This window comes from Phodopus roborovskii, unplaced genomic scaffold, assembly GCF_943737965.1.
Source record: "Phodopus roborovskii unplaced genomic scaffold, PHOROB, whole genome shotgun sequence".
NCBI classification, from domain to species: domain Eukaryota; kingdom Metazoa; phylum Chordata; class Mammalia; order Rodentia; family Cricetidae; genus Phodopus; species Phodopus roborovskii.
The window spans coordinates 5,627,608-5,649,963 of NW_026126541.1; the positions used below are offsets into that span (position 1 = coordinate 5,627,608).

At 41.2% G+C, this 22,356-nt stretch overlaps 1 protein-coding gene across 4 annotated transcripts in view; it reads right to left on the reverse strand.

Moving 5' to 3' along the window:
• Positions 1–22,356, reverse strand: part of Vti1a (vesicle transport through interaction with t-SNAREs 1A) — a 295,186-nt gene that overhangs the window by 232,935 nt on the left and 39,895 nt on the right. The gene's annotated exons all lie outside the window — the stretch shown is intronic.

The following is a 22,356-nucleotide window of genomic DNA, read 5'->3' on the forward strand; positions in this document are numbered from 1 at the left end:
CCCAGAGTCTGTCTCCCTCTTCAACAGTACTTTTCCTGCCTGCCACAAACATGTCTTTATAAATTTAGCAGCGGCAATAGGTCTCTATGAGTAGATAAATAAAACCACAGCGGCGGTGCGGGGAGAACAGGTCAACTGGAGTCCTTGGCATGTGCTCAGTAAGGACAGCCGCGTGCGGGCTCTTAAGAGTTCACCAGTGGCCCAGCCCACTCATTGTGAACTCGGCAGACATTTTCTCACCACAATGAGCACATACCTAACCTGTTTCTCTTGCTGAAGCTACTATGGATTGCCCATTTCTACTGACTTCACGCGGAACAGTATTTTAAAGTGTTAAGTTACAAGGTCAGTCCATGGTAAAACACTTCAATCACGCCAAACCTCGTTGCCCATTTGAACACTTTCCCACCACCACCACCAATCAGTCTCGAGCCAGAAAGGCCGAAGTACGTTACAGCATTAAAGGAAATGATGGTTTAAGATGGGCTGATGCATCAGAGCTGCCCTTTGTATTATTCATTCAGTCACAACGGGGGCCTAAGACATTCCACAGGGTGCGAGAATATCACATGGACATTGTTTTTGTTTTCCACTTTTCACCAAAACACCAACCAACTGGCACAGACTGTTCAGTTCCATCATGTTCTTATTTAGATTTAGCACACGTCAAACGAAGAAGAGCCCTGAATATCTAATCTTGTTCTGTTAGGAGGCACTGCTTTGACAAGCAGCAATTAAGAGGATCGTGGCTCAGCCACAGAGGAGGATGCACCCACAGTTGAAGGGTGGTCTCTGTGAGAGTCGTTCCTCACCATTGGGACAGTAGAGGCTAGTCTGGGAGGGCTTTTCTGGATGTAATTAAGCAAATGATATGCTGAGCGTAACACAGTGGTTCCTGGAAGGACTGACTTAAAGAACTGAAAAGACATCTCATTGCAAATATCAGGAATAACTCCCCCTGAGAAGGGCACAATACAACAACGTGAAAACTCTGGAGTTCCATTTTCCAAAAATAAAACAAATCCAGGCTGTTCTTCATTAAGAATTATATTTGGAAGCCCAACATTGGCATTTCTTCATTTCTTAACATTTGAAATTTTAAGTAAGCTGACTACATATAATTAACCATAACCCATTCTTTGAAATCATCACTGCATTGGTTGACAACATCAACCAAAAAAAAAAAAAAAAAAAAAAGAAATCAATAAAGATGAAATTCTTTTGAATGACAAATGGCTTGTTTTAATGATAATTGTTCCTAAAACATCAATAAATCATGTTATCTTTTATGGAATTTTAAAAACCCCATGTTGGATTGCTAAGTACCTACAAACTACCTTAGTTTAGAAGGTTCTGAGTTAATGAACTGACATCCTTATTGTATCTTGATAAACCTAAAATATTCCCTTTTATTATTGTGACTATAAAATCTGTACTTTAAGCAAATGGAAGCATGAGAATTTGAGCTGGAAATGTCACACACTCGGCTACAGTTTGAAGGGACCCAATTCATAATGCATTTTATAAATAGTTAATGATTTCTATACATAAGCTAACCAGGCAAATCAAGAAATTGTCAACATTTTTAGTCTTGGTTGTCAGTTACCACTGTCTACTGATGCTTTGTGTGAGGCTTCAGGAGAAGTCCGAAGCTCTGTGCAGTTAGTGATCTACTGCAATTTCTGGCCTACATTATAAGGGTGGAAAAGTTTCAAATGACAGTATTTCAAACACACACACATGTGTGTGCGTGCACATACACTCACACACAGACATACACTCATTTAAGAGTAGTCCTCACTTTAGTTGTGTGCTTATGTAATACTTAACTTTTCTATGATTTAATACTTGATACTCCAAATGAACCAGATAAAATTAAAAAAAAAAACTCTATATGACACATTAAGGCTAGATTTGTTTCCCCTGAGAAAGTAGAGGTACCAAGTTTCTTTTACCACTCTAAAATGTTGGCAAAAGTGAGTCTGTAGTTAGGAAAGTAAGAATTTCAGAAGTAAAGAGATTTTGGTTAATATGAACAGGATGTTTGCATACTGACTGGCTGGTTTTCTTAAAGCCAAATTCAAATAAAGACACCTGTTCAGTTTGGTCTAGAAATTCGGCTTGAAATAATCTACCTACTTGACCTACACTTTGGCATTCCCCAGTTGAGCTCACTGTGTCTATGGGCCTCCTGCAAAACTGGGAACAACGTAAATTAAATCAGTCTAAATTAATTACAAATTGTCATCTTTGGTACTGCCTATTGTATATGGGACACAAAGAATATGCAACCAGAATGAGGTTCTACAGCCTACCACACACACACACACACACACACACACACACACACACACACACACACAAAACATAACAATGAGGTTGGTTTATTACTAAAGCGTATATGAGAATTTAATTTCCATGTCGTGCACATGGCAAAGCAATTGCTTAAATTGCCTCACCTGGGAATTTAATGCAATGTTATCATCAGACCAGCCACATTGTAAATAGATTTATAATGCTTTCCATGTGCTGTGCTCAGTTGCATATGAATTAAGTAATGATCTGGTATTACAATAAAATCAGCTAGTTCCCACACCTGGCAAACAGGATATTTCACTAAATTAATGGCCATACAGCTACATCACAAGGCATAGAAGAGGAAACCATCTCCAAGGTATTTGACTTGAGCCTTACACGGGAAGCAAATAACAGCATGGAAATGTACAGTGTCACTATACTGAATGAGCTGTTCAAGACAATCTGTTTCTAACATCTGTATTACTGAATTAAGACTTTTTCATTCCCATTCAATCTTGGCCTAATTTCCTTCATTCGGTACTCTAATTACTAATCAGCAATCCGCAACTTTCGCAAACACTGAGAAAGCCCTTTATTCTAATCTACATGCTGCAGACAGCCAAATAATTGATGCCAAGTGCAATGTGGTTTTGGAGTAATGAAAAGGACAGCTTGCCCTACTTCTTCATCGCTGGTCTATAGCAGCAATAGTTACTAGATTTTTCTATAGTTCTAAAACAAACTACTTGTGCTGGCCAGACTTTTCCATTGCTTCTACCATGTTTTCCAGTCTCCTTATATTTAATAGTACCCACAGTTACTAGGTGACACACCCATTAAAACCCGCTATGCTTTCAGAGCCAAAGAATTTAACTGCTCCAAAGAACTTAGCTGTTATAATTAACACTTGGGGACAACTACAGAACATCATGAAATCATATTTGTTAGCAAGCCATATGATTGTTGGCCCTCACTTCTTACCTAATTTTTACCTGGTTTTAATTAAATAACGTCACAGCACTAAAATGTCCAGCTAGCAAGTTTGAAAATACGTATACTTTTGGCACCGACATTTCAATTTCTAACCACACTTCTGTTTGTCCCCAGCTAGGTTCTTCCACCAAGTCACAGAGTAGCTTCTATGTCAACAGCTCACCCTACACAGTTCAGGTAAAGGCAGAGTAAACTCACAGGCAAGAGTGTGAAAAGACACAGGGAGCTGAATAAAACAAAACAAAACACAAACCAGACAGCACCTCAGCCAGTGATCCTGGTCGCATTAGGTCCTCTGAGTTTCACATCCCTCATCTCTAAAATGGGTATCTTAACACTGACTTCTTGTGGTTACTGCATGGATGTACATATTTTAAACAAATGTGAATCTTTCTTAACACTTTCTATCATAACCCGGGAAGCATGTTCCTACGAATACCAGGGAAGGCATAGGATGCAATGAAGCTGACACACACACATGACTAAGAATACAAATTAGTTCACCCTTCCTAAATATGCTTTCCCAATACACCAAAAGGAGCTGGGAAAATCCCACATACTTTGACTCGATAATTCTGATACAAATGGTGCTGCAATTTCAAGTGGTTTGCAAAAAATAAAAAAAACCCTGACTGATTCTTCGGTATTAGTTCCAATCTGTTTCTTCTAAGGAATTATTACACTAAGCATTGCTATCCTGGTTCAGCTGTTTAGATTCTAAACAGTCATAAAACTTTAGAGCTAAGTATCAAGTGTTTGGTCCACATGCTGCCAGTACTGAATGAGCATCAACAATAGAAACTATATATATTCTCACTTTTATTACATATTTATTTACTCTGTGTGTGTGTGTGTGTGTGTGTGTGTGTTTGCACATGCATGCCACGCTGTATATATGGATATCAGAAAACAACTCGCAGGTTTGCAGGTGTCAGCTTTCTCCTCCTATTATATGAATTCTAAGGTGAGTCACCTTAGTGATCCAGGAATTTATACTTTCTATACAGCACAAATCCCAGACTAAGAGAACACACTCATACCACCAGAAAGGAAAGACTATAGTGCCCTGACACTAGGCATCACCAAGTGGGAACGGAAATTTAGCACGAGAGCATCAGGAATTCTCTGTTCCTCCGGGTGGAATAGGAGGAAAATAGACTTGAATTTCTAACACTTTAGCTGTGCATTGTGAGACAAATTACATCAACATTTCTTTATTGCTTCCCTTGGGTGAATATGTCTGTGCATATTGTGAGGTTCTATATGTATGTGCAGACACAGAGGCGCACACAAAGCCATATGCGATCCGAATGGAGAAAGAGTTCTTTGTGCTGTGAAGCGCTACAACAGACTTGTTCTGGCCTGGAGCGCTGCTGCATTGCTGCCGCATCCCTACTGACCAGCAGCGCAGGAACTAACCCCCCTCTTCACTTCCTCTTCCAGCATTTCCACACTTGGTCTGAGGTTCCCATCTAGTATCGGTATTTCAAACCCGAGTCAGCTGGGATCACAACCCCATTTGCTTGTACACACCTCTAGTTTATAACTTTTGACACTGATACTAAACACAGCGTGGCCAGGTCTTAAATCATGCTAGCCTGTCAATCAACAATTAAGTTACTTCATTCAGAAAATCGGCTTATGGAGGTATCAGCATCTGGAATTGTGTGAGTACCCAGTGAAAGATACCTTATTCTTTAAAGTCTTCCTGAGTGCAAAGTAAAATAATTCCACAGACTTAACCTGAAATACCACCCACACTGGAAATGATACTCTGATAAATAAGTAAAATAGTTTCACAGACATAATCTGAAATACCACCCACACTGGAAATGACACTCTGATAAATGATAGCCACAAAGCAGACGTTTTGTTCATATTAAACTCAACTACTAAATCAGGCTATCTAAATTAATGTAATTAATTCACACAACTATAAGTTCTCTGTGTAGTATGCCCAGCATCCCTTAGAAAGCTGCAAACAGTCATGACTTGGGTCATTTATGCACCCAAGAACAAGCTCCATGGAACAGACACCAGGAAGCAAACAGGGAGTTTGGCTTCTCTATGTTGTTGCATTTTCCCTGAATATTTTGGTTGAAGCAGAACACATGGCAGCTGTTAAGACACCTTGGGTTATGATAAGGTTGCTGGGTTAAACCAACCTACATATTTTTAAAATGTATTCATTTCAAAATGGAAGCCAAAAGATATGTTGCTTTGGGGAAGAAGTTACACTTTTGTTCCCACAGAAAATGGAAGGCTGTAAATTCATTCCAGGTTGAGATGGATCAGGTTTGATCAAGGAAGACCCCCTGAAAAATCTTGACTACAGACATAAAGAAATAAACCGAGAAAAACTACAAAACACATAATGTACATTTTACTTGCTCAAACATAAAATTAAAAAGAAAATCATCTTTGGGTAACTGTGTAAACTCATAGTCTCTACTCATATTAATATAGAAATGCATGTTACCTTTAAAAGTTTATGTATTTTCAGAACAAGAAGACCAGACACCAATGAAAATGGGCGGACCAGGCAATCCCACTTCTCAAAACACCTTTACAGTCCCCTCAAAATTCTGCATCCCAAACAGCTTCAAGCCTGCTGGTTGAGATGGTTCAGCCTCACAGTGCCCACAGATAACAGGAAGTAGTCTAGAGAATGACACCCACATTCCCAAAAGATGGGGTGTAGGTGGGTTTTTGGTATTCAATATATTATGGATTTTGACATTGTTTAGGGGATTGGTTACAAACTGTTTTTGATTTTAGTTTTTTTTTTTTTTATAGACTAAACAAAAAAGTTAAATTCAAAGATCTCTTTCTAAAGGGAAAAAAGGGGATATGATGTAAGAATGATAGGGAAAAAGGCTAGATTATTCAATCTACTTTAATTAAAAAAAAACTGTTAATTTCAAATTATTTTATAGTGTTATGGATTTTGGTTTATTGATATAAATTTAAAGTTATTTTTATACTATATGTATGTTTCCACTCTTGTCTGGGGTATTGGGCTTATATACCTTATTTTAAAATACAACATATAATTAAGAAATACAGGTTAGTAGTTAGTAATCTAAAATAATCAAACTTGTCATATTCAGTGTATTTTCAAGGTTAAAGAGATAGATATATTTAGATAGATAGATGGCCTTCAAACACTTCAAAAACCTACAAAATATGGCATTTAAGATGTTTTAATACCATAAGACTTTTCTTGACAGTAAGACACGTCTGCCCCTGGCAGCACCAATTTACTTCAGAGAAGATGAGGGGCACTGGAGACCCTCTGCATGGTGTTTGCTTTCCTCACGGAAAAGCTAGTCATTTGAGAAAAGAGACTGCCCTTGCCTCAAGTGCTGACAGTGTACTACCCAAACTGGACAGCAGGAAGAAATGGAAAGCAACTGCCAAACTTTGCAGAGGCAAGCTAGGACAGTCCTTCAAAAATTCCTGCTTCACAGAAGTCTGTCAGACACTCGAGGTTTGCAGGCTCAAGAGGGATGCCCCCAACGTTACAGCAGAATTTTAGGTGACTGTCCAGGCAGCCAGACGCCTCTGTCCTTAGGTAACATTTCACCCTGCTGGGGACTTCGATGGAGTCAAAGTTTTCCTTAGTTATGAGAAAAGGGTAAATTATGTATAAAACTTTATACTCGCAAAGATCAAGTAGATAATAGAATATTTTCTAAATTTGCCAAGTAGAAATGAACTAGATGTTGTAACTGTAATTGTTACTTGATAACTGTTTTTGTTATATATAGTTTTACTATGTTAAAGTTAAAAACATTCCTTTCTAATTAGACAAAAAGGAGAAATGTTGTGGAATAATCCTTTTAGACACTCCGAAGATGTGTCTTTGCCAAGGCACCTTCTCATTAGCTAATAAAGAGCTGACAGGCCTATAGCTGGGCAGGAAGAGATTTGGTAGGATAGCCAGTCTGAGAGGTCACTGGGAGGAAGGGTGAAATCACAGGGGTCTAAGGAGTTTACAGAGCAGCCTGAGACACAGAGATAGCAGGATGGGAAGTACACACATGGGGGTAAGTGAGCTCAGAGCAGGACATAGATGGATAGAAATGGGTTAGGCCATAGGAGCCAGCTAAAAACAAGCCTAAGCCATCAGCCAAGCATTTATAATTAATAAGTCTCTGTGCGGTTGTTTGGGGGGCAGCTGGTGGGACAGGCCTGGTTGGTGGTCTAGACAGAAAACTTTGCCTATACACTGTAGCCCAAATTTTCTTTGAAAACACTTCGAAAGTTACTTCTGTACTAGGGTGGTCCAAAACAAAACTAATAAAGTATAAATATTCACATCTGATTCGTTAGCAAAACATCCTTTCTAAAACTTTTTCCATCTTAAATAAATTAAAATCCTGTCTACTCAAAGGCTTTGCTTTAGCAATTAAGGGTTATTTTTTTTTTCATCTGTAATATTTAATTCTCTACATGTAACTTCCCTTAAGCTTACATACACTTCTAAGTGTACCCCAACTTTCCACATCACTCTGTACTACTCTTCCTAGGTACTGCCCAGCCTCCCTTTATCCTTTCCTTCCTATCCAAGCTGTGTCATTATGAGCCCAACAGTAACCAGCTACTGATGTCCCACTCACTCCTCAACTTGCTGTAAACAATGCTGTCCTACCACCCCTCGGGTGTCCCCAGGATGCCCACAGGTTTACTCTGTCAAAGTTATTGACTCTGTTTATTTACACAACCTTTTGATTTTGGTAGTTTTAGATTTATATAAAAACTACAATGAAAAGAGACATTCATTCAACCCACACCTGGTTGTCTCAATTAAGGACACAAATGTCCATTTCCTCTCATATTCCTTTAACTTTTGACGCAGTTTCTTTCTGTTTCCAGATCCCATCTAAGACCTCAAGTGAGATTGCATGTCTCCTTGGCTTCTTCGATTTCTGACAGTTTCTTGGTCTTGGTTTTGAGGACTCTCAGGTTTTGCGCGGTTCCCTCACCTGGGATTTGTCAGATTTTGTCTTCATGAATAACCTGCAGTTCTATGCGTCTAAGAGATGGACACCAGGGGAAGTGCTATCTGCCACATCGAATCAGAGTCTTTTACCATCAACAAGATGCACTGTTGATGAGAACCTAGACTTCCTGGCGAGAGCAGTGCTGGCCAGTTTCTCTACTGTGGAGTTAGCTACCAGTTACCCCTGCACACGCTGCAATCACAACACAAGGACACTGAACTCCATGTCCCTCAGGACAGTGTATCTGTATACAATGTTTGGTATCCTTCCGTGTACAAGAGTCGCCTGCCTCCTTAGCCACTACTCAATCACCTGTTGGTATGAACTTGCATTGTTTTGTTCTGTGGGTTATTGCCTATTTGGTTTGTGAATTTGAATGCGCTTTGGCTTCAGTCTCCTTGGTTTGCCTTCTTGATGCGGTGTTGCTATCATCCTGCACTTTGACAGCTTGCTCCTTGGCAGCCTCAGCAGCAACCTCTGTAAGAATCCCGGGCACTGCCCAAGTCTCTGCCTGGTCCCCTTCATCATCACTTCACTCACAATCTAAGCATGAAATGCTCTCTTCCTCCTTAGGCCTTCACGCATTTACATAGTCTTCTCTATACCCACATCTACCTACAATTCCCATTGGGCATCTTAACCCAATGTAGTGTTTCTCAACCTTCCAAATGATCAAACTCTTTAATACAATATCTCATGTTGTGGTGACCCCAAACACAAAATTATTTTGATGCTACTTCATAACTGTAATTTTGCTAGTTATGAATCACAATACATACATACATACATACATACATACATACATACATACATACAAATGATATCTGACATGTGACCGAAAAGGGGTCGCAACCCATAGGCTGAGAACTGGTGCCCTAAAGGCATCTCTAGCCCAACACAGCCCTGGGGCATTCTCTTCCTTCCATATACATTCCTCCTGCTTTCCTTTACACAATAGGTGGTGCTATCCTTCACATGATATTCTAAGATAAACACACAAAAATGATCTCATACTCTCCTGTATTTCTCATACTCTCCTGTCAATCAGCCGGCTGGAGCAATTAAATCTTTACTCTTTAGGAGTATCTCCACCTAGGGCTCTTAAGCATATTTCAAGGATGTCTGTTACCTTTTGCATTCAATCAACTCCTTCTTCATAATTGTGGCTACCACATATTCCATCCTTTGTTTAAAAAAAAAGGTATCAATTGCATTGGCAGATAATTCTACAGAAAGACTCACATGACTTTAGATGGGGGTAAGCCAATAGGGACAAAGTTTCACTTCTTCATCTTGGGGAGAAAGGAAGACCCTTTCAAACCCATCTCTAGCAGAATACCAGAGCTGAAGAAGAATTACAGCCTAAAGACCTAACTTGTTTCAAAGTGACCATGTTAAACAGAAAGCAGATTCTTTCGGCAAAAGGCAATGTGCTGTGAGAAAATGCTAAGCAACTATACTCCCTCCCACTTTGGAAGCCAATACCACATTCCTCTTTCATTTCAAGTCTAGGAACATCTCATATCAGCTGTTACTGCTCTCATGAGGTAGCCAGCCCTGTTTTGATTGTGAAGGAGCAGCATGTGTGCATATTCCTGTCTGTGATTGTAGACCCCAGCAATACGGACCACCTCTGTTATCTGCATGAGGAAGCTCTGCTCCAAGCCTGGCATTCAGGTTGCTTTTATCTCTGAGACCCCAGATTGTACCGTTAGGCAACAGAGGGCACTTATCTAGATTGAACTGTCAGACAAATAGATGTTTGTCAGCCATTCAATTTGTATTGGGGAATATGCCAACAAAAACAAAACCCAGCAATTTAAAACAACAAACCCATCCTCTACTGACAAGAACAAATTGCTGTATTTCAAATGAATAAGAATTATGATAGATCACATATCCTGACTGTAGGTGCTTCAGAAAGAAAAATATTCTTAGAACTAGTACTGTCTGTTTTTTATTTTTTATTTATTTTTTTATTTTTTTTCCTGGCAGTAGTGAACATCAAGCAAGCATGCAACATGTTTAAGAATAATAAAACAACAAGCAGGAATTAAATGCCATCAGAGGAGGGCATGGCTCTCTGGTAGTTTCACAGGTAGCAGTAGCGGCTACCGAAGGTGGCATGCTCTGTACTCTAAGCTTGTTCTTGGCCTGTGGTCCTTACAGAGAGGTGGGACATCTTCTATGGAATAATCAGATCATCGTTTTTGAGCCTTAACTGATTCTAGCTCTGTCTTTTCAGTGTCCATAGAAACAAAGCTTTAGTGAACAGACCTCCCCAGATACATCGTCTCAGATGATTTGGAAGAATGTGCAGGGGTGATTTAGTCAACGCTGGTGTTAATCCTAAATATTAAAATGGTTAGTAAGTCGATTACATACAGCAATAAAGCTTTAGGAACAAAAGAACATTGACCTGAGCAGTTTAACATCTCGCTCTATGCTGCCCCTTACACCACATCTTCATTCTACAAGTTAAGTAGCTGCTCCTTCATTCAGAATCCAATGTACTCTTCTCCTTCTCTGTGGGTTTCACGCAGCTGCCCCTCCATTCTGGACCTAATGCATCTGTATCCTCCTGGATCTAATGCAGCTGTCCCCTCCATTCTGAACCTAATGCATCTGTATCCTCCTGGATCTAATGCAGCTGTCCCCTCCATTCTGGACCTAATGCATCTGTATCCTCCTGGATCTAATGCAGCTGTCCCCTCCATTCTGGACCTAATGCATCTGTATCCTCCTGGATCTAATGCAGCTGTCCCCTCCATTCTGGACCTAATGCATCTGTATCCTCCTGGATCTAATGCAGCTGTCCCCTCCATTCTGGACCTAATGCATCTGTATCCTCCTGGATCTAATGCAGCTGTTTCCTCCATTCTGGATCTAATGCAACTGTTTCCTCCATTCTGGATCTAATGCAGCTGTTTCCTCCATTCTGGATCTAATGCAGCTGTCCCATCCATTCTGGATCTAATGCATCTGTCCCCTCCTTTCTGGATCTAATGCATCTGTTCCCTCCATTCTGGATCTAATGCAGCTGCTCCTTCAGTAAGACTTAGCTTTGGAACTGAAGAAAGAAATACTGTGAAAGATGTCAGAAAATATGAGAATTCAGCCCTGTGATCAACACTCACTTGAAGCGGAGTTTCCAGCACAAAAACTTATTCTGAGTCCATATAATTTTATTAGACAGAAATCCTAAAGAAAGTTCATTTACATTCTGAAAATGGGTTTTCTTCTATAAAAAGTAACACTTTGAAACTTTGAAAATCCTGCAATAGGCCTTATGTTGCCCCAACAGGTTATTTCAAGATGTAAAACTTTAAGAACAAACAAGAGAATAATTAAGTCCATGAAATGAAATATATGAAAAGGACCTCCCTCAGGGCAGTTAAGATGACAATGGAAAGACCAGGTAATACAGAACCTCAAGGTGCCTGCATGTTTTGTAAAAAACTGAGCTATGGGGGCTGGACAGACGGCTCAATAGTTAGGAGCACCAGCTGCTCTTCCAGAGGATCTGGGTTCAATTCCCAGCACCCACATGGCAGCTCACACCCATCTGCCCTTCCAGTTTCATGGAACCTGACCCCCTCTTCTGGTGTGCATAGGTGCCAGGCATGACTATGGTGCACAGTCAGTCATACGTGCAGGCCAGACACCCAGAGACAAAATAAAATAATTACTTAAAAAATAACTGAGCCACAGAACAAAAGTTACTTTTACTTTGAAGAATTAGAAAATTACTTTTAAAATACAATAAGAAGTTGGGCATGGTGATGCACCCTGTAATCCCAGTACTGGGGAGTGAGGCAAGGGAATCAAGTCCAGGTCAGCCCAAGCTACAGAGCCAAAACCAGAAAGTCACAGGAACAACTCTGACACCTGCTAGAAAAAAGAACCAAAGATTTACAACACATACAACTTAACTCAGTGGACTTATACACACCCCTATTTTAAAATACATAACTACTGATAAAGTACATACCTATGTCCCTCGCACCATTCTTCAAACCTTTTTGAATGCTTAAGATTAGTGGTAAATATAGTTTTTGATACTCAAGAAAATGTGATAACATTATTGCTGAAAGTGGGCGCAGGTTAGCTAATTGTTAATAAATCCTCAATTAGGTAAAAGTACGAGTGTTAAACAAAAATATAAAACAATCTTCCTTTTTAAATCCAGGCAGTTTAATCTGTGGTTTTGACTACATGTTTTCTTTCTTCCTCGTTTGGGGATTTGTTCACACCATTGTAAATCAGCACCATGACTGTGTTCCATTAGTTTACTTATTAGTATAGATTCCAAAACCATGATGGAGACATTGAAAGTTGTCATTGTGAAATAAAAAGAAATATTACATACCATATGAAATAGTCTGGCAATGAAACACAATCTTTTTCTCCATTTTATTTCAGGTTACAAGTTTTGAAGGCAGAATTCTAAGTCAGATTGCCTAGCACAGAACACATAATCTATGTACTTATGTAATAGAAGTTCCTGGAGGAAAGCTGTAACATGGGCCTAAACTCCTGTGCGGAGCTCCCAGGCCACACACCCCGCCCCTGCCCCCGCCCCTGCCCCCGCCCCTGCCCCCGCCCCCGCGATCTCAGCAGAACGCACACTTCCAGGCATTTAGACAAATGCCCAGTGAAGGTGCACTCGACTTGGCAATGAAGGGATTGCTGATGTGTCTAATTTTGACTGTGATAGTACTGGACAGGGAGTGAATGCAATTCTGGTCTCTGAAAAGAACAGAGCCAATTTTGGCTCTCTATAAATATGCAATAGTAATAGGACCTCAGGGCTAGAAGGGACCTTGAGAGCCCTCTAACGCGCCTCTCTCCCTCACGTCACCCTACACTGTAGTGATCACATAACGACCTCAGAGAGGAGGTCCCACAACTCCCAGAGAAGCTCACCGACAATCACTGTTGCTGTCGGGTTGGTCTCTGAAATCTCACTAACCCAAGGGCCACAGTTACTTAAACACACAGTAAAAAACCAGCAAACAGCTGCACACTATACTTGGCTCAAGGGCTCTGCACAGATCTGAAGACATGTGGCAACTCTGCAACCTTCCATTCAGGGAAAACGATGCCAGGCTCTTCATTCCTCTTCCTAATTCCCCAGCCCTTTAATCATCTGAGGGCAAAGCACAGCATTTTCTCTGAAGTCTTTAGGCACAGTTGTCCCAATTGTATACAGAGATGGACAAAAGAGTCTTCCAGAAACTAACATGAGCCAAAGGACACTCAGTCTAACTCTATTACGTAAACTTGGGAAGGTAATTTCTTTTTCTGGTTTTTTGTTTTTTGGTTTTGTCTTTTATCTGCCTTCATCATATTTTTTTAACCTTTTGTGGTGCTGGGAATCAAACTCAGGACTTAGGAACATGTGAGGCAAACACGATTAAGCTATAACACTTCAATTTTCTTTTTAGAGTTATTTGCTATCACTGGTTAAGTTGGTTTTCTTGCCCTTTGATTGGAAACATTATCAAGCACACAAGCTTCAGACTCAGGCATTCATGAGCCTGAGCTCAGGTTCTAGCTTAGATTAAGAACCTTGTGTACTTCAGAGAGCTTGTAAGAGATTTTAGGACAATGAGCCTACTGCTTGCCACCTTCTGATGACAGCCACCAGTTGAGAAAGGCACTGAGTTTACTCCTCTGGCCACCAAACTGGACTTGTTTGCTCATGGCCAACCCTGTCTGACAGCAGAGAAGGCCAAAGCCTTGCTGGCTGTGAGGAGCAGACAGCCATTCCCTTCCTTTGGTACCTGGAATTCAGTTTGGCCTCCATTTTTGGCCTTTTAGCTCTGACTCTCTGTTGATGTGTGATCTCAACCTGCTCTCCTTTGAACCTGTGAATGTTCTAAGGACTCAGGCTCTCACTCACCTTTTGGTTCCATCCCTTGAAGAGAAATACTTTGTCCCCAGCTCTGAAGAACTCACACAGTAACACAGCATGAAAGTGTCAAAGACAATGGCCCTCATTACCAGCACACTGCTCCCTAGTCAGGGTTGGATTCACTGTGCTTCAAACCCCAGCTCTGCCCTGCCTGGGTGACTCTGGGAGGGTGGGAGGGTGGGAGGGTGGGAGGGTGCAGGGTCTCTTCTCTATGTCTCAGGCAATGCATCAAATGCAAAGGCTGAGCGGCACTCTGTGGCCACAGCCTCCTAAGTTAAGAGATCTCCTAACCATTGTTCTTGCTGGCAGGTGAGGAATAAGAAAAAGTATACTCTGAAATCTCCATTTGGGGCAAAACTAGAAACAGGTATTACAAGGGTTCTCGGCAACAGCTGGATTCCAACAGCACCGGCAGAAGCGGACCAGTCTGCAGCACAAAGCCTCAATTTGGGTCTCTGAGATAATGTGTGCACAAACAGAAAAATCCAGATGTTGGTAGAAGCACCCTCAGACAGGAACTGTTCAAAGCAGCAAAGGTTGCAGCGTTATATACAAGGAAGAGGTCTGCTTCCCGGGGTACGGGAACAAAGTGCAGGAGACCACTGTTTCCCATGAGAGAACACAAGCTGGAGAAACTACACGGGCAAAGATTTGAACACCTAACAGAAAGCCAATGATACAAAAAAATCTGAAGACACGTAAGGGGTCTTGAAAGCGCAGGAAGGAAAAAGGTGATAAAAGTGATGCCAGACTAAAACGTAGCATGCCAAGGCTAAACCATTAAACTGGCAGCAACGTAAACAGAACGACATCGTAGATGGGTGAGAGCTGACAGGCTTCCTCTAACAAAACAGCCCGCTAGAGTCGTTGCGGAAGGGCTAAGTCCTTGCCTTAAGGCCCTCAGCCTGCAAAGAAGAAGGTTATGCGCATTGAAGGTTCTTCAAGAAAAATTAGGGGGAAGCACTTTGTGTAGTCACACCATGAAGCTCACAGCCTACGTCAAGGTAGACTATATAGCACAGCAAAAGTAGAATGTTTGGAGACAAACAAATGGAACTCTACTGGATATGCCCTCACGCTGCCCATGAAGTGGCATGTGTACTTTGTTGTCAAAACAGTAACACCAACAAGTATACCTAACATTTAAATAGAGTAGACAGAACCAAATACTTAAAACTGTGTCTTTTACCCAAAAGGAAACACACACTTGTATTTGCCAGTATGAGAAATCACCAGGCACAGTTACCTGTGCTGGAAATCGGGGAGGAGGCAGAGTGAGGAATTGGGATGGGAAACAGATGTGAAAAGAACTTGCCACGAGCATCTATATAATCACCATGATCCCAGCACCTGCTGAGTATGATTTTAACACCGTGACAGAGAACTTCAGGCTGTATTTTTAGGACAACTTCTCAGGACCTGCCTATGAATGTTTTGCTGGGTAGCTTACACAATAGGGAAATTTCAAGGTTACAGAATTTTCCAAAACAGTGCGATCTTTTGGATCGCTGAATCATTTCCCAAGGGAAAAGGGAGGATTGGCCAAGATGCTGATCAGGACGCCACAGGGAGCAATCACATTCTAGATCCCGTGAAGAAGGGGCGGGAGTTTAATGAATACTTTTTACGCCCAGTCCTGTACATCTGTGATGGCTGACCTATGTGTAGACCTGTGCACAGGCAAAATAAGAAGGGGTAACTAATGGTCCCTGCACAATGGTAGGGACCGCTGCTATTTTACAGCAATCAATAAAACCTCCAAAACTGGGTGAGTAAGTGGCGAACAGTGATCTCACCACATGGGAGTTAATCCTTCAAGATCTCTCCTTGCACCCCATGTGAAGAACACTTAAAAAAGGAGACAGAGAACTGGACACGCCTTCAGTCCCAGCACTCGGGAGGCAGAGGCAAGCAATGTCTACAACTTTGAGAACAGGCTGGTCCACATAAAGTTCCAAGCCAGCCAAGGATAAATAGAGATACCCTACCTAAAAGCAAACAAACAAAAGAGAAATAGATGCAGAAAGCAATGCACACATGCTGAAGCACACACACAATGCACACACACAATGCACACATGCTGAAGCACACACACAATGCACACATGCTGAAGCACACACATATACACACTAAATAAGTGAATACATAATTAAATAAAAATATTAAGAGAAATGTGATAATAAAGAGCTCTTAAAAATCAAAGCAAATAGAAATATTGATAAAGGGGGGTATTAAAAATAATATCACAATTCTTACTTTTCCAAAAGCATCTTTCTTTTCAGCTCTAACCTGGAATCTGCCTTTAGAAAGAATGGAAAGATTATTAAAAGTTATTAAAAGACCTTAATCATGAAAGACCAGAAATACATGAATTGTTTATAAAATTGAAAATGTTGGAAGATTTTAAAGGACATAACGGGCTACTGCTAGTTTGGGGGGGGTGGAATTCTGTGAATAAGGCCACCAAGTTTTATTGAACATCTTGTACTTGGAGTAAAGATAAACAAAACTAATGAGAGAGAATAATGAGGTGATGATTCAAGAGCGGTGGCCTGAGACTTCAAATACTAAAAGGCGTTGAACGAGGCTCCACTGGACAATGAGAACAGACGTTCAGACAGAGTCTACGGGGACACAGCACCCACGTCCGTGAAGGCGGTGAGTCAGGGCCACGTGAGAGGGAGTGAGGGCACAACTGGAAAGGGACCACACCCAGGTCATTGCAGAGGTATGACGGCCTTATCTCACTTCCTCTAAATTCAAGAGTATTTACACAGACAGACCCCAGACGAAGCCACTTGCCACAGCGCCTGGGATTTCTTCATTTCCTTTAAGCCCATGCTGACACCCAGCAGATGAGTGATCCATAGCACATCCTGCCTTCTCTGTGGACAGAGCTCTGCTGGGTAACATTCCCATCCCTGTGGTGAAAGTGGAGTAACGCAGGTAGAGAGGCTAGCAAGGAGGACATCTATTAAAGGACGGGCCACCTGAAGCCAGTCTAAGAAGACTGCTCATCTGAATATGCGAGCCTTCACAGTCACGCGACACACAAGACAAATAACCAAAGGGGCAACACCCGGCCTTGCCCACTCAATCTTACACCCACAGGAATTCTCAGAAACAGGCAACACTCTACACGCTTCCTGTGCAGCATGATGCCTGCCTTAAGTTTAATCTTTAGGTATAGACATTTTGTTCCTCTAAATGGTCATAACATCTTAGATTTGCAAAAAATAAAAAAATTTTTTTACAAATGTGTCTAGGAACTCTAAGTGTTGACTTCATCTGTTATTAGTAGATGGGAAGCAAGTGAATCCGGGGAGTGAATTCATCAATAAGAAGGAAAGTATTCATTTTGAAGCATAATAAATCACCTTTCATGGTCCTATAAGGTAAAACATCAATATTTATTGATTTCTATAAATCATACAATAATTGCACTTCAGAATTATAAAGCTCCTTAAGAAGAACTTAACCTAACCTGATCTTCTCACAGATGAAGACAACGCCAATTACTGTCTAGTCGGCTAGTCACACAGGACAATTCTCCAGCCAGTATAAGCTGGCTACTCTGCTCATAAAGACCAATTGTAGCCCAAAACCTTGTTTACACTAAACACTAGGCAGGAAGCACTTTATGATGTAGACAATCAGGGGGCAGGGCATAAGGAGTCGCACTTGGGAGCTGACTGAGAACAGAGGTGTGACTTCTCATCTTAAGAACTACAAACTTGAGGAGAAGCTAAGCACTTTTCATCCCGTCCTGTGTGTGACCCCAGTGCACATCCATCTACACCTCTTTTCTGGACACAGGAAAAACTATGCCCATCACCTACAGAATGTCAGCAATTAACCGTGATGGCACAGAGTGGGCAAAGGCAGCTTGTGGCCTTACATCAGAGGGATCTTGGGCCAGAGAGGCTTTCTCTCCTGGGGAGTTTGGCCCAATTTAGATAGTGTCTTCTTCTGGGAAGGGAGGAAAAGATTATTTGTGTCAGAAAAAGCATCAGCTAATATATTTCACAAGTGCACTCCCATTGAGGTATCTTGTGAGAGCTGAGCTTGCAGGTGTATATGCCAACTCCACACCCCAGCAATCAATCCTGCCAGGCAGACCACCATCAACATTCCCATTTCACAGCTCTGAAAACAGGGCAGTTATTTGCCCAAGTTCAAACAACTAATCAGTGTCAGAGTAAGACCCTGAAAGCAGCTCTTAAGGTAAATCTCTGTAGAGCTAGTTACACATGCTCACGTTTCTTGTCTTTTAAAAACCCTATTTTTATAATTGCCATATAAAAGGTGTTTTGTCTATATGTCTGTCTGTACAGTATGTGCATGTCTGGTGCTATCAGAAGCTAGAAGAGGGCATCAGATTTCCCAGGACCAGAGTTAAGGATGGCTATGAGCCACAGGTGAGTGCTGGGCCTCTGGAGAACAGCCAGTATGAACCACTGAGCCTCGCTACAGCCCCGCCCCTTCTTGCAGGTACAAATTTCTTATCAGCTAACACTATCTTACATATTAACCATTTCCATTAATCTAAGTGTTTCCACCTGGTCTCATCTTACCGGAGAGTGGGGGTCAGTGTTCTGCTCTCTCCAGCCTCTGACATGCTGACTCCCTAGTCTTCAAACTTAACACCAACTGTCCCTCTCTGAGAGGCGGAGAGCAAGTGGGGGACACATACCAATTACACACAGGTTCAAGTACAGAGCTGACTCTGTACTGTTTTGACCATTCTTTAAAAAACAAACCAAACAAACAAGCAAGCAAACAAAAACAACTTTGCTGAGCTCTTCTCTTTCTCATTCTCTTGTGGAATGACACCAGACACTGTTTACAGGCAAAGCAGGGTGACTGACCGATGGCCTCCCTGCTGCATCAAGAAGCAGTATTGTCTCCATCAGCTTCTGCATTGCGTTTCCCCTGCTCCAAATTCGTGTGGCCAAAGGAGCATTTGTCTCAGTGCTGATGACGATGACAAGGACAACAAAAACCTCCCTGATTCTTAGCTACCCAGGCACGTGTTTGAATCTTACTCCAGCCTGGAAGTATTAATCTAGAGTGCAACTTGGAAAATGGCCATGGGTTTGAGTTTTAAGAGCAATGAGAAGGGGCACTTAGCTTAGAAAGGATCAAAATTCTTTAAAAAAAAAAAATCAATAATCTAAGATTCCATGTCAAGAAACTAGAACAGATAAAACCCCGTTAAGTGACTAAGAGAGGAATGAAAAAGAAAAGTTGCCCAAACGAGTTACAGAAAAAACATAAATGACAAGGAAAATCAAAGACTCAAAAGCTCTTTTTCCAAGTGAGACAAACTAAACAAAACAGAGTTTTTTGCTAAACTAAGTAGAAAGGGGAATGACAGAACTGGAGGACTGAGAGATGGAAGGAGAGATGGTATCTGAAGACCACAGGGACTAAGAGGACACAGAGGGATGTGGAAATGGTACGTGGAAACTCCAGGGCTTAATGAAAGGGACATACAGACATGGCTTACAAAAATCAACTCAAAGGAAATACAGGGGCTGGGGATGACCTCAGCACTAAAGTACTCATTCACATGTGCAAGAACCTGCCCTCAACCCTACAACTGTAAAGAAGGACACGGAAACAGAACAAACATATATGAAGTAAACAAGTTAAAGTAGCCATACAATCTATCTGCCAAATGACAGTAAAAACAAACCTAATGCCACATGGCTTAGTGGCAAAATGTATCACATATTTGAGAAGAAGACAGCCTTCTACACAGGTCACCTAGAAAGCGGAGGAAGAAGTCTGCCACCTCGCTCCCTCCCTCCCTCCTTCCATCCATCCATCCACCCCTCTATGGGACCAGTTCTATGAAGCAAATGCAACATGAAGACTTAGAGACAAATACTCCTTGTAAGCTTAGTTGTGAAACTCCTCGCGCAACACTGGTGAAGCAAACAAAGTGAGGTATAAAAGGTCACAGGTGATGGTGAAGTGGATGCACTTAGGATGCTACCCAGTCAGGCAAGGCTGACTGAGTGTCTGAAACTCAACTAACACGTCCCGATAGACGACACACAACCCCACATGATCACCACAATGGACAGAACTGACATTTGAGGAGATCTAACAACTATTTATGACAATAATTAAATTCTGAGTGTTCCCTTCTAACGCTATGCAATAAGACAAACCGATCTGTTTAACCAATGTAAAAGGGCTCAGTGTTTGAAATCAGAAATGGAAGAGGAATACATCAGAAAGAATTCACTGTCTCCAATATCTAAAGCAACAGGGTGTTTTAGATGGGAATGCCCTGTATTCTATTCTAAAATAACAGGGCGTTTTCGATGGGAAACAGAAGGAATCCATGAAGACTAAAATGAGTTCGGCAAGATATATGCTCTATGTACAAAGATTACTTGCATTTCTATGTAACAACAATAAAACAAAACTAAAATTACAATAAAGTTCACTCACAATGAATAAAATAATTGAAATAAATTTCGCCAAAGAGGTCCAAGTTCTATATATTGAAAACTAGTGCATACCGCTGAGAGGAACGAAATCTATAAACAATTGACTGGGAGACACTACGGTTAAAATCGCAACTTCTTCCATAATCAATGTATACTGTTCCTACTGAACATCTCTATCAGCGGCTCAGCAGCGGCTCAGGGTGAAGTCATCCTGAAAGTATGTGGAAATGCCAAAAACACAGAATTAGAAAGCCAATTTTGAAAAACAAAGCTAGAAGACTCACATTTTATTATTTCACAACTGTGGTGATCAAAATGTATGGGCCTGGCATAGGGTAGCCAGAAAGAGCTGGCAATCCGGAAATGAACTCTCCATCACTGCCATCTTAGTGTCTACAAATGTGCCCAGGGAACCCAACAGAAGAAAGGACAGTCTCTTCAACAAACAACTCTACAACCCTACCCACATACAGAGCAGGAAGAACCAAGATCATTTACCTCATACTGCGCCAAAGAAAATAATTCAAAACGGACCATGGACCTAATATGATAATCAAAATCGTTCTGAAACTTCTACAAGAACAGTCGTGTGTTCTTTGTCTAGGTAAAGATTCATGAGATCCAATACCAAGAGCATACCCCACTGAAATAATTTATACATTTGCTTTTACTAATCACAAAACTTGTGTAACTCAAAAGTCATCCCCGAGAACATGAAAGGACACGCTGGGTGTGGTTGTGCATAACTGCTACCCTGGAACTTGGGAGCCAAAGGCAGAAGCAGGGTCTCAACGTGTGGGCCACACTGGGAGTCCTAGGCCACTCTGGGATGCTCAGTGGGAGTCGATCAAAAAAGAAAAGGGAAGGTGGTGAAAGAAAAGGAGGGGAGAGGGTGGGAAGGGGGTAAGGATGTGTGGGAAGGGGGGAAGAAAGATTACAGAGGGGAGCATTTGCAAACCATATATGATTCACTCGAAATATGATGAAGACAAACAATCTCACAAAAATGAGCAGAATATTTGAATAGATATTTCACTAAATGCATAAATGGCTTAAAAAGTACATGAAGAGATGCTCAATATCATGAGTCAATGCAAAAATGCAAACGAAAAAAACTTACAAGATGTCACCGTATGATCCTGCAATCCAACTATGGGATTTATATATACATACATATAGATATAGATATATACATCCAGTGAGACTGAACTAAACAGTGGGAGAGGAGCAATTTTTATTAATTTGCATTTCCGTGTTTAGTGCAACACTACTGACAGGTCAAGAAAGGAAAACTAAGTGTCCACCAACTGATGAATAAAAAAGCACAATGTTCACACAATGGGATATAATTTAACCGTCAAACAGTGAAACACTATCATTTGAAAATCAAACTGAAGGTCATTATGTTAAGTAAATAAGCCAGACACCAAAATACAAGACCTGACTCAAGCGCATCATGTGAAAAAGTTATCTCCTAGAGTTCACATTCTGAGGGGTCAGGCGGAATGTGAGTTCACATTCTGAGGGGTCAGGCGGAATGTGAGGAAGGCTGGGAGCCTGGGAAGAGTTTGTCAGTGATTGCTACATTAGAGTGAGATTAGAGGGATGTTCTAAGACTACTGCACTAACACAGGGTGATTACATACAACTATGTACTGTGTGATGGGGGATGCCCTTC